This window comes from Heterocephalus glaber, unplaced genomic scaffold, assembly GCF_053883595.1.
Source record: "Heterocephalus glaber isolate CG9 unplaced genomic scaffold, H.glaber_assembly_v1.0 deba00001472, whole genome shotgun sequence".
Classification (NCBI taxonomy): domain Eukaryota; kingdom Metazoa; phylum Chordata; class Mammalia; order Rodentia; family Bathyergidae; genus Heterocephalus; species Heterocephalus glaber.
In genome coordinates, this window is record NW_028258315.1 from 24,851,549 (window position 1) to 24,863,620 (window position 12,072).

Here is a 12,072-nt window from a genome sequence, read left to right on the forward strand (position 1 = left end):
CCCAAGCCACCTCCAGAGCTGAGGACAGTTGGATTCCCATGGGGTCCACTCTTCTTCCTGGTTCTACAGTGTATGTGTAAGGCCACACTCCACCGGATCCATACTAGAGAGATTTCAGGAGTAGAGAAGTGGGAATCATGGTCCTTTGGATGCCCCAAAATCCCAGTAAGATAAAGGGCTATTTTGGGGGACAGCTTCTGTGACAGTTAATTTTATGTATTGACTTGGGCTAGGCCTCAGAAGTCAGACATTTGGTCAAAGATAATTCTAGATGTTTCAGTGAAGATGTGTTTTCAATTAGATTAACATTTAAATCAGTGGACTATGAGGAAAGCAGATTGCTTCCCACAGTGTGAGAAGACCTCATCCAATCTGCTGGAGGCCTCAGAAGGAGAATGACTGACCTCCCCAAGCAAGAAGGAAGTCTGCCAGCTGTCTGCCTGGCCCTCCAACTGAAGTATCAATTCTTTTCTGACCTCGCTGCCCTGCAGATTGTGGACTTGCCAGCCTCGGCAACTGTAAACCAATTCTTTGAAAATAAATCTCTCTTCCTCCTCCTCTCTTCCCTTCTCTCCTTCTCCCCTCTGCCCACATGCACAGAATTGCTTGTTTCTCTGAAGAACTCAAACGCAGCCATTACCTTAACATTGACACTAACCATGACGGTGTGTATAGAAATCATCCCTGTTCTGACGTCTTGCTGTCCCTTCCCAACCTCTGACAGGACTTTCAGGGACAGGGATAAAAATGGTTAAAAGTAACATTAAAGACAAGTAGAAGATGGAGAAACGTTTTGTAGCTGTGCACAGGTTGCTCAATAGAGATTTTCGGGGCGGGGGGGAGTCACATCTGAAAGGGCTATTTAAAAGTCACCCAACGTATCCCAACACCTCTAGGAGAATAAAATCAAAATTACTCTATCTGTTCTAAAATATCTGTCCAATTTGGAAAAACTTTCACAGAATGATGTTCCCAATGACCTCCAAATTAAGTAGAAACCTTATGAAACCCAACCAACGTTTTTGTTGCCAATGTCGTACATATCTGATTCATTTTTCCTTAAACTATAAAAGGACAAATTTTAGGGATTGGGAGTAAAACAAGACTTATTTTATCCTAAGGAAAAAGTATTGGTTATCTAGGAATCTGAAAGGTAAGAAAGATAAAATATAATTTTCTTCAACTCATAAATGCGTAGCTGAGTTAGACTCCTATAGCAAAGAGTATAAGAGAAAAACTAGCAAGTTTATTAACGCTTGCAGTGGACATCACATGGAATAAAAGTCACTCAGGTCAGCGAGTTAGGGTCTGCCTTAAAGAGTATTTCAACAAAGAATACATTTTACAGAAATGACAAAAGAAAGCGGTCTCAGGCTTCAGAAGCAGAAAAACTCAGAAGAAGTTTATGAGCAGAAAGTGCCCTCACAGATTCCTCTGGTGCCGCTATCCTGAACTAATAAGCAAACACTTGAAGAATCTGTATATCAAAAGCTAGGTGTGGTAGTGCACATCTGTAATCCCAGCCCTCTGGGAGGCTGAGGCAAGAGGATTGCATGTTTGATCTCAGCTTGAGCAATGTATTGACTTAGTGAGACCCTGTCTCAAAATAAAAAATAAAAAAGGGGGTGGGTAGGGACGTGACTCAGTGCAAAGGCCTTGGATTCAATCCACAGTACTGAAAAGTGTGTATATATATATATTTTTTTAATTTTATATATAAAATATATAGATATAGATCTCCAGTCTTTAGGCAGGAAAGACAGCTGGGTAGAGAGCTAGAAAGATGGTTTGTCTTTGTGAATCTCTGTCCCTTTGTTAGGGAAATGGGAACAGAGAGCTCCCCTGCATTTGGATTGTCTTTAGCTCAACAATCCTTTATATATGGGGGCAGAATATTTTGGTTATTTTCATGCATAATGAGTTTAAGAATTCCTTTCTCATTTCCACATCATGACTGACAAATGGTGATGCCATCCTCTCTGCCATGGCTGAAAGAGATCAGATGTGTGTCATGGGGGTAGTGTGCATTCTAATCCTAAAAATAATGACAAACATTTAAAGTTCCAAATTCTGATGGAATCTCATTTATCAATTTTTTTCTTTTATACATCATGTTTTTTGTATCCTAGGTAGTTCTTGCCTACCCTGAATTCATAAACATTTTCCCTTATAATTTCTTCTTAAAATTTTATATTTTTAGGCTTTCTTATTTAGGTTCATAGATCCCTTCAAGTTATTTTCATGTATGGAAATAAAGGGTTGAGGTTAATTTTTTATATATGGATACCAGGTGTTCTAGTGCTGTTTGCTGAAAACACTATCTCTTCCTCAGCTCTTGAATTCAGTTTATATTCTATAACATGCTAATGTTAAATAATCTTTCAAAACTCAGTGGACCATATATGTGTGGTTCTATTTCTAGATTCTCTGTTTTATTCAAATGATCTATAGTCTTTCCTTACACCAACACTGCCTTGATTACTGTAGCTTTAGAAGAAGTCTTAAAATTAGGTACTAAATGTCTTCCAACACTGTTTTTGTTTTTGTTTTTAACTTTTCTAGGTCCTTTGTACTCCTACATAACTTTTAAATTTCAATATCCGATTCTTCATTTATAGCAAGTATACACAGACCTGAATTTTTATATATACCTTGTGTTTTCTAATCCTGCTACATTCAAGTACAAGTTCTAGGGGCTCCTAGAGATTTCTTAGTATTTTCTCTGTAGATGATCATTTCATCTACATATAAAGATTTTGCTTCTACCGTGCCAATCCCATCCTAGTTGTGTCATTTTATTACCAGACTATTTTGGTGGGGACTAGGTTTCAACATTTAATGGACAGATGAAGAGTAAGCATATCTTCCCTTGTTCCCCACCTTAAGGAGAAAGCATTGTATCTTCTCCATTTATATAAGGCGTTCTCACTGGAAGTATGGAGTACATGTCTTTAATCTGTTGAGAAGGTTCTGTTCTACTTCTAGTTTCTTGATAGCTTTTACCATGAACAGCTGTAGAATTTAGTCCAATACTTTTTCTCCAACTAGTGACAGGATCATATGGCTTTTTCCTTTCCTCTGTTAAAATGATGACTTTTGGGGGTGGATCTTCCAATGCTGAACCAACACTGCCATCCCTATTATAAAACCACTTTCTACATCCTGCCAGATCTGACTTCCAATAGTTTGTTTTGTTAAACAAATTTCTATCTGTGTTCATACTTTTTTCTTCTATTATCTTTATTCAGTTTTAGGATTAGCACAATGTTGAGTCCCTAAAATGAGGGGAGAAGTGTTCTTTCTTCTTTTTCTCTTTAATTGTTTGATATAATTTATCAGTTAAAATGTTTATGAGCCTGCTGTTGTCATATAGGTAGGTTTTCAAGCTAGGAATATACTTTCTTTAATAGGTGCTATTCAAATTTTATATTTCCTCCAGAGTTAGTTTCATTAATTTGTCTTCCAAGGTACTTCTTAGAAGTTGGCAAATTTATTTCAAAAAAGATTTTTGTAATATCCTTTCTATATCCTTTTAAATTCTGTAAAATCTGTGGTAATGTCTCCTAGATCTTAATATTGTAATTTAAAAAATGTATAACTGATATTGTGTAACAGGAAGAAAAGGTCTAAAAGAGCAGGGGAATTGGGAAGGGTAGGGGAAGGGTAAAAAGGGAAAGGAAAAAATATGAGAAGAGGAAAAAAAATGGAAACAAGGTCTTTGCAAATAGGGAAGGGTGGAAGGGGTGAAGGGAGGGCAAGGGAAGGGGAAAAAAAATAAGAACCAAGAGACTTATGTAATGGTGCAAGATCCCAATGATGAATGTAACTATATTTTATACCTAAAATGTACCAATAAACTTAATGGGAAAAAAAATAATGACAAAAATAAATAGAATAAAGAAGTAAATGAGATTTAAAGGAAATGATCTGCAGAATTAATGAGCCAAAAGATTTCATTTTCCTCAGACAGAAAATTGCCAGGGAGAAAGTGCTCTAGAAAGATAAGAAAGAAAAGCTATGCACCTCTCCCTGGAGCACCTTGGGGATCCCTTTCTGGGGTGGGCTTCTGAATACGAAGCAGGTGAGTGCACTGGACCAGCCAGCCAGGCCTGGGTCATTGGCACCCCACACAGAAACTCAATAGCCTGTATTCCTAGCTTTTTGGGAGGCAGAGACAGAACTGCAAGTTCAAGGCCAGTCTGGGTGACTTAGTGGAGCCTCTGTCTCAAAAATAAAAAGAGGTGGGGATATAGCTCAGTGCTGCTTGTGCAGCATGTGCAAGGCCCTGGATTCAATCCTAGTGCCAGAAAGAAAAAGAAGAGGAGGGAAAGACTTGCTTTGTGCAAGAACTGTGCTACTGTTGTACAGGCTCGGATGGTGTGGTTCTGACCCTGTAGCGTTCAGCCTCAAAGATGAGCGCAAGGAGCCTGCAAAGGGAAGAGTTCTAGGATTAAAATCACCACAGGAACTGAACATTCTTGGGTCTCTGACCCTCCTCTGGCCATTTCACTCGCCCACCATTCTGTAGGAAGGACAGAAAAGTACAGGCTTGGGTAAGTGCGTCCTCAACCTGCCCACCACACCCCTTCTTTCTGGGTACAATACAGTCCTCCTATTGCCTCGGGCCCTTCTTGTTCATATGGCCTAGTGCGGTAATAGTATACACCTGTAATCCTAGCATTCTGGAAGGCTGAGGCAGGCAAATTGCAAGTTTGAGCCCAGCCTGGGCAACTTAGGGATTTAATAAGACTCTGTCTCGAAATAAAAAAGGGCTGGAGACATAGCTCAGTGCAAAGGCCTTGGGTTCAATCCCCAGTACCAAAATAAAAACCAACCAAACAAAACCCCAGGAGGCCTTCTGTAGATGGCCACAGGCTGATTGATACTGCTTGGCTCCTAACTCTGCCAGGCAGTCCTATGACACTAGGCAGTGACAGGAAAGGACTCCGGGCCTGCAGGAACCTCTTGGGGAGCAGCCTGTGGCTGCAGCAACAATGGGGGAGGGGCTGACACCTTTCCTGGGGTCCCGGGCGCCTCCTGAAGCCTCCAGGGCCATCAATAGCCTGACCGGAAGCCAGGCAGAAAGGGAGGAAAGCGGCTGCCCAGTGTTTACAGAGGGAACCTGTGCCCTGACTGACGGGGAGAGGGTGGCTCAACTTCCTGCCTTTGCCGGTGGGATCAAAGTCCAAATACTGTTTGGTGACTTGTGAGTCTCTGGTTTTAGCCCAGGTCTGTCGTGGGGCAGACAGTGGACAGGGCAGAAACCTGCAGCGGTGGGTGGCAGGGCAAGAGGGAAGGCCTCCTCCCTGGAGGGGCTTCTCTTTCAGCCAAGTCTCACCTAGGGTGAAGTCGGGTAAAGGAGAGGTAAGAGAAGCAGACAAGTTCAGAGACCCCGAGTGGCCCCATGAAGCCAGAGGTGGTGCGGGGGAAACAGGCTGAGCTTACAGAAGAGGCAGGCAAGGGAAGCGGGTCATTGTGTACAACCTGGCACATTCGCCGGGTGCTTATCACCTGTGACCCAGATGCATTGAGCCCAAATAACCCACATTTGATCATCCGAGTGGGGGTGCTCCCGTGTTGAGAGGCTTCTCCCTAGTCTCTGTGTCTCTGCAGATGTAGCGAGCAGAGGTGCTGGGCCTCCTTCCAGATCTTCCGCCTGGAATTAGGGGGTTCAGTTGCAGCGCACCCTCTGTCTGGGGTAATGAAGACCACGTCTCCTTGCAGGCCAAGGCCGGGTTCACAATCCCGGGATGCTCCCTGTGAGGCGAGGCCTATGTGTGGCCCGTGTCTGGAGGGTGGGGACGAGGAGGACTCATGCCCCCGACCGTGGGACCGCGGGTCTCATCTCTGTCACCGCCCATGAAACGGTGACAGGCAACCCTTCACTGTCCTTGAAATGAGACATTTGCCTTTTGCGAAGTCCAAGTTCGGTTCCAGCTCTGCCTCTTTCTCCCCTCATCCAAGGGTGCCCTCGGGCCATGGTGGCTGAGGCTGGCTTGTAGGCCAGATCCCTCCCCGCGTCAGAATGTGTTGACTTTCCGCGGATCTGAGCTTTCTACAGAGGCGCAGTATCTAAATAAAGGTTAATATTTTATCCATGTAAAGATGGATCACAAGAAGCCACCGGGTCCCAGCCAGGCAGTACTCTGCTTGTCCCATAGAATATGTTGTTAGCTCCAAAAAGGAAGCCAAGCCAAGCTGAAGGTGAAATTCTGCTGCCCACGAAGCAATGAGACCAAGGTGACAAGAGCCAGATGGGGTTTGGCCACCAGACGATTCTAAGCTCATTTTAGGGATGGACAATGAAATATAACCAAAACCTCTAACAATGGGCGCCTTATTTTGCCTATCAGGTATGCACTTATTTAAATCATCAAAATCGTAGGTCTGACAAATCAGTTAATGTAATTAAGCAATTGGTGGCATTAACTTTGAGCGACCAGCTTTCTACCTGACCAGAATAACCGGTCAACATGTTTTTCTGACTTACAGAAACAAAAGTAAACTTATACTTAAACATTTAAAATTAGTAAAGAGATCACTATAAACTTTGGGTAGTTCACCTTTGAAAGTGTCTCTAATGATTCAAAGTCTCTCAAGTACTCAAAACACTGAAGTTTAAATGATGGAATGGAACGAATGAAGATGTATATGTTTTATATGACTCAAATATTTTATGGTCTGGTTAACTAATTTGTTCAGCTTCCTTTATAATTAATATTTCCAAATAATTCACACAGACATTGAAGGATCAAAGAGAATGTATTTGTGTGTCTCCGGAGATGTACTTTATCCAAATATAGCATTATCTAAAAAATAAAAAAATAAAAATACATGTTATATAACATAATATATTTTGTAGTTTCCAAAATTACATGAAGGGTAGATGGGACAAATACTATTTTATAGTTAAAAAAACTAAGGTTAAGGACTGAGTGTTTTGTTTTGTTTGCAGTGCTGAAGATCTAACCCAGAGCCTCACGCTTACTGAGAAAGTGCTCTATCACGGAACTTCACCCACAGAAACTGAAGTTTAGAGACAATAAATGACTAAATACATGAGACTAGTTAATGGCAGAGGCAGAACTTGGACCCAAGTCTTTGGCTCTTAAGGGTTTATGTCTAAGTAACACCATCTCCTTTGGCCTCCGAATCTCCACATGGAGACTCAAAGCAAGAGCTTGGACATCTCTGGCCAAGAAAAATCCTTCCCTGGCCTTCACATCACTATAGACAGAAACAAATGGAAGCCACCAGAGCGCCAGGTGCTCTTGTCAAAACCCTAGCCTCCCTTCCCTTCAACACTCAGGGACCTTGCTGTGGTTTGGATTTCAAATTTCCCCAGAGGCCCTTGTGTTAAATAAAAGTTTGATCCCACCCCCCACAGTGGCACTACTGGGAAGAGGTGGAACCTTGAAGGGTGGGGCCCAGCCAGAAGCCTTTAGGTCATTAGGAGTGTGCCCTTCCATAGGGACTGTGGGGCCCTGACCCTTTTCTGTTTTGCAATTTGGCCATGAAGTGAGCAGTTTTGCTCCACCATACATTCCCCTCTATTCCCATCTGGCAGGCCTACCAGAGACCCAAAAGCAATGGATCTACCTGATCTTGGACTCTGCCATTAACTAATCTGATACTTTTAGGCATTTTATCTTATTTTATCTCTTTATTCTTAACCTCACTTTAAGGCTGGGGATGTAGCTCCATGAGAGAGCTCTTTTTTTTTTTTTTGGTCCTGGGGATTGAACTTGGGTCCTTGAGCTTGCAAGGCAGGTGGCGGAACCACTGAGCTAAATCCCCAGCCCCAGAGAGAGTTCTTGCTTAGGATGTGTAAGACCCTGGGTTAGATTTCCAGCACTAAAACTGTGAGCCAAAATAACCTTTTCTTTTTTTTTTTTTGGTACCAGGGATCGAACTCGGGTCCTTGAGCTTGCGCAGCAGGCGACGAAACCACTGAGCTAAATCCCCGGCCCTACCTTTTCTTTTTATAAGTTGATCATCTCAGCTATTTGTTATAGTAACTGAAAGCTGACCCATGATTTCTTATTCAGATTATCTTCTCCAATGCCTGGCACTGAATACCTAGTACTTATTGAATAAATGGATGGATGGATGAATGAATAATTTGTTGCAGGAGATGATACATTTGAGCTAACTGCTGGAGAATGTATTATGTGAGAAGATCATGTTTAGGTCAACATACCTCCTCACTGGCTTTGACCACCACCAGGTTAGACCACTACTTTCTATGCCTTGGGTACTAATCCTTATCTATCTAGTTCTTTGGGCAGCAATGCATCCCCACCCAGCATTTCCTAAGCCCCCACCTCTGCTTCTTTATGTTTCCCTGTAGCATGTAACCATTATCACTATCTGACTATCTTAGTTACTTTTCTCATTGCTGAGACAAAATACTCAATACCTAAAGTTAAAGGAGGAAAGGTTTATTTGGCTCACAGTTTGTAGAGTGTTCAGTGCATAATCAGCTAGCTCCAAGGCAGGGCGGCATGGCAGATAGGCATTGCAGAGGAGAAACAGTTCATGGTGGGCAGAAGGTAGCAAACCAAGCAAGAAAGCAGACAAGCCTCTTTCTGTCCCTTATATGGTATCCAGGCTACTGGGATTAGGATGGTGCCAAACCATTCAGTGGACTGATTTAATAATTCCCCACCCTTAATCCTAGCATTGCACCACAAATCAATCATACATCCTAGATACCGCTGAAAAAGTTGAACCTATGACTGGATAAGGCTTTGGGGGAACATCTAAACACAAGCCATAAAATTCTCCCCCTGGCCCCCCAAAGGCTCATACACATCCCTTTATGCAAAAAAAACCATTTAGTCCATCTTCAAGGGTTGCCAGAGTGCTAACATTTTCTTGCTGAAAAGTCCAAATTCAAAGACTCCTCTGAGATTTTAGGCAAACTCTTAGCTTTGAGCCTCTGTACAAATGAAAAGAAAGTTAAACACCTCCAACATTCAATGTCAAAGATAGACATTTCCATTCCAAAAAATATAAATGGGGCATAGAAAGGAATGGGACCAAAGCCCTGAATTCCACTCCATTTTTACACCCGCCTGAATAATAATCCCTTTAGCGAGGAGGATCCGTGTCACCGGTTGACACAGCCAGCTGAGGGGGCAGTGAGCAGCGGCGAAGGTGAGGGCATCAGCTGAAACCAGGCTTCCAGGGGGCGACAGGCCCACCCGTCCTGGGCATCCTCTGAGTCACACTCAGGGGTTCCCTGTGGTTCTGAGAGAAAGGTGTTGGAGGCTGAGGATGCTCAGTATCCGCCAGGCCCAGGAGCACTCTGCACAACGAAGAGCCTTCCACCACAGATGCCCATAGTGCCCCTGAGGAGCACATGTACTCTCTCAGGTCTTTTCCATGTCTGACAGGTCACAAAGCCTGGCTTGCTGGCTGGGCCCGGGCCTGAGAGAATAGGAAAGACGAGGCAGCAGTTGTTTTGTTTTGCTTTGGTTGGGTTTGGTCTGGTTTGGTTTCGTGGTACTACTAGGGATTGAACCCAGGGCCTTTGCACTAAGCTACATATCCCCAGGCCTTTATTTTCTATTTTGAGGCAGGAGCTGGCTAAGTTACTAAATTGCCCAGGTAGGACTCTTAACTTGCAGTCTTCCTGCCTCAGCCTCCCAAAGTGCTGGGGTTACAGCTGTGTACCGCCATGGCTGGCTAGACAGTGGTTTTCTGGTGTGGCTGCCTGTGTTGCCATGAGAGCAGCCCGTGCCACTGGAGCAGCCTTGTGGGACACTCTTCTAAGGCCAGCGGCTCCCAGTACCCCAGGGAACCTCTTTCCCTTCCCTGCCCCAGTGGCTCTTTTCCCCCTCTGTCCCTCCCGCTCTCTTTGCTGTCACATCTCCTTCCCTTTCTCCCTCTCTGATTTCGCCCTTCGGCATCCTCTTGTGCTAGCATGTGGCTGCCTTGCTGAGGACCCTCAGTGTCCCAGGGCTAATAAGCCCTGCCTCAACACAAGGCCTCCTTTCGTCCCAGGGCCACAAGCGGGACACTGGACACTGGGCCCTGTGTCGGGAGGAGACGCCCCCCCAGGCGTGTGGCTGCCTGGGAACAGCAGCTGTTTAATGAAGTCACAGAGTCCATAGTTTAGTTACACGAAATGGGATCAGTCAAAGGAGTCCCTCTCCTTAGATCCTAAACAGGAAAATATCTCCAGGGCTGAAGAAGAAAACTTCCTTCCTGTGAAGCATAGAGTGAAAACCAGAAAAGAGGGGAGGGATTGGGAGGGCTTCAGAGGGAAAGCAAAGGCCAGGATGACAGGAGGAGCAGCTTCCGCCTGACCTGCGGCGATTTCCTGGGCCAAGAGACACAGACGGATGGGGGACAGATCAGGAGGGACCCTGCTAAGCAGTGAGCCTTGGGCCCTTGGGGCCAGCCTCCCTGCAGCCACCTGAACTTGGACAGTGGCACATGGTCCTTCACACACTCAGGCAGCCTTGGCACTGGGTGCTGTGTCCAAATCCACAAGGAGCCCAGAACCAGACCTCCCTGCAGCCTGGGCTGGCTGTGGACATCCCAGGAGCGGCTGCTGGTCATGAGGCTGAGAGAGAAAAGGCCAGCACAGGGCAGCAACTTCTTGGCAGTGTTTTCCTTGCTCAGCGTCGGGCAGAGAAGGTGGGACTCGGTGTTGAGGAGGATGCCAGGCCAGGAAGAAGTTTGTGCAAGAAAGGCTCAGGAGCAGGGAGCCACTTGGGGAGTCCTAGAAGGACCCCAGGGCAAGAGGCTCCCTGGTTACCCACAGGACTTGGGTACTTTTCAGAGACAGTAGGAGATCTAGAATCCCCATGGCTTGGGTCTGAATCTGCAGGATTGCAGCAGAGGCCTGCTTAGCAGTGACTCCCAACTTTGCTTGGGGGTGGCCATTTCTCCTGAGCAATCAGAACTTGCAGGAGCATGTTCTTATTCCACTAGAACCTTCCTCAGGCTGCCTCCACCTCTGCTTGCTACTCGCACTGTGCACGAATGAATTAGCAGTGTATTCGTGAGTAAAGGAAGTAATTGGTTCCGGTCAGGATGAAGGTGGGCTGTGGGTAAGGATGGGTGTAAATGTGATTCGATTTGTGGTGTCAAAGCAGCTGAGCAGAGGTGAGAATGGGTTCACCTGCTCTGCAGTTTGGTGACCACCGTGAGGTCCAAGCTCCGCCATCACTTCCCCTTCCCCTCAGCGGGAAGAGAAGGGAAAGGAAAAGATGAAGGCGCATGCCAGGTGTCTTTTCAAGAGGTGTCCTGGTGACAGCTGCCACACCACACCCTCACTGCACTCTCGATGGTCACCCACAGGTCAGGCCTGGCCGCAGGGAGTCTGGGAAATGGTTTATACTCCAGGCAGCCATGTATTTGGCTAAAACTTGGGGTGGGAGTTCCTAAAAAAAGGGGAAAGTAGATGTTGATGGGCCACTAACCGATTGTTTCAACTGATGCAGGTGCAGTTAATCTTTGGGTAAAGGAGTATGTGCTTTCATAGTTACAATGCCAAGACAGGAGGTGTGGAAATCATATGTTAGTTGCTGTGGGAAATGACCTGTATTTAGTCCTTTTCTAAAACAAAGAATACGTGTAAGTGAATTTTTGGTTTTGGGTACTGGGGATGGAATCCAGGCCCTCAAACATGCTAGGTGAGTACTCTGCCACTGAGCTACACACACCCTAAACTGGTGGAATTTTGGATTACTGAATTTTCTAGAAGTGCAGCCCGTTAGGGAGAGAGAGAAGTTGATTTGCCTTTCTTACCACATGTGCCTCAGGCTGATGCTAACGTGGAGAGTCTACTCTGAGGGAGAAAAGTCTCAAATTAGCTGTTTGGAAAATGATCCCATTTTGGGCAAGGAGACAGAGTAGAGAGTACTTTCCAGGTGTAGGTGGCCTCTGAAACCTGGCTTTGTGAGAGCCCTCATTCTGCCCACCTTCGTGGCCTGAGGGGTGAGACGGAGCTATAAACCCAAATTCTTAGGCAACACTGAGTTCCCTCTGGCTGCCATCCCAGGAAGGGTCCTCACGAGGCCCTGAGCTGCTCTTTCCGGTGTGGCAGAGGCCCTGTCA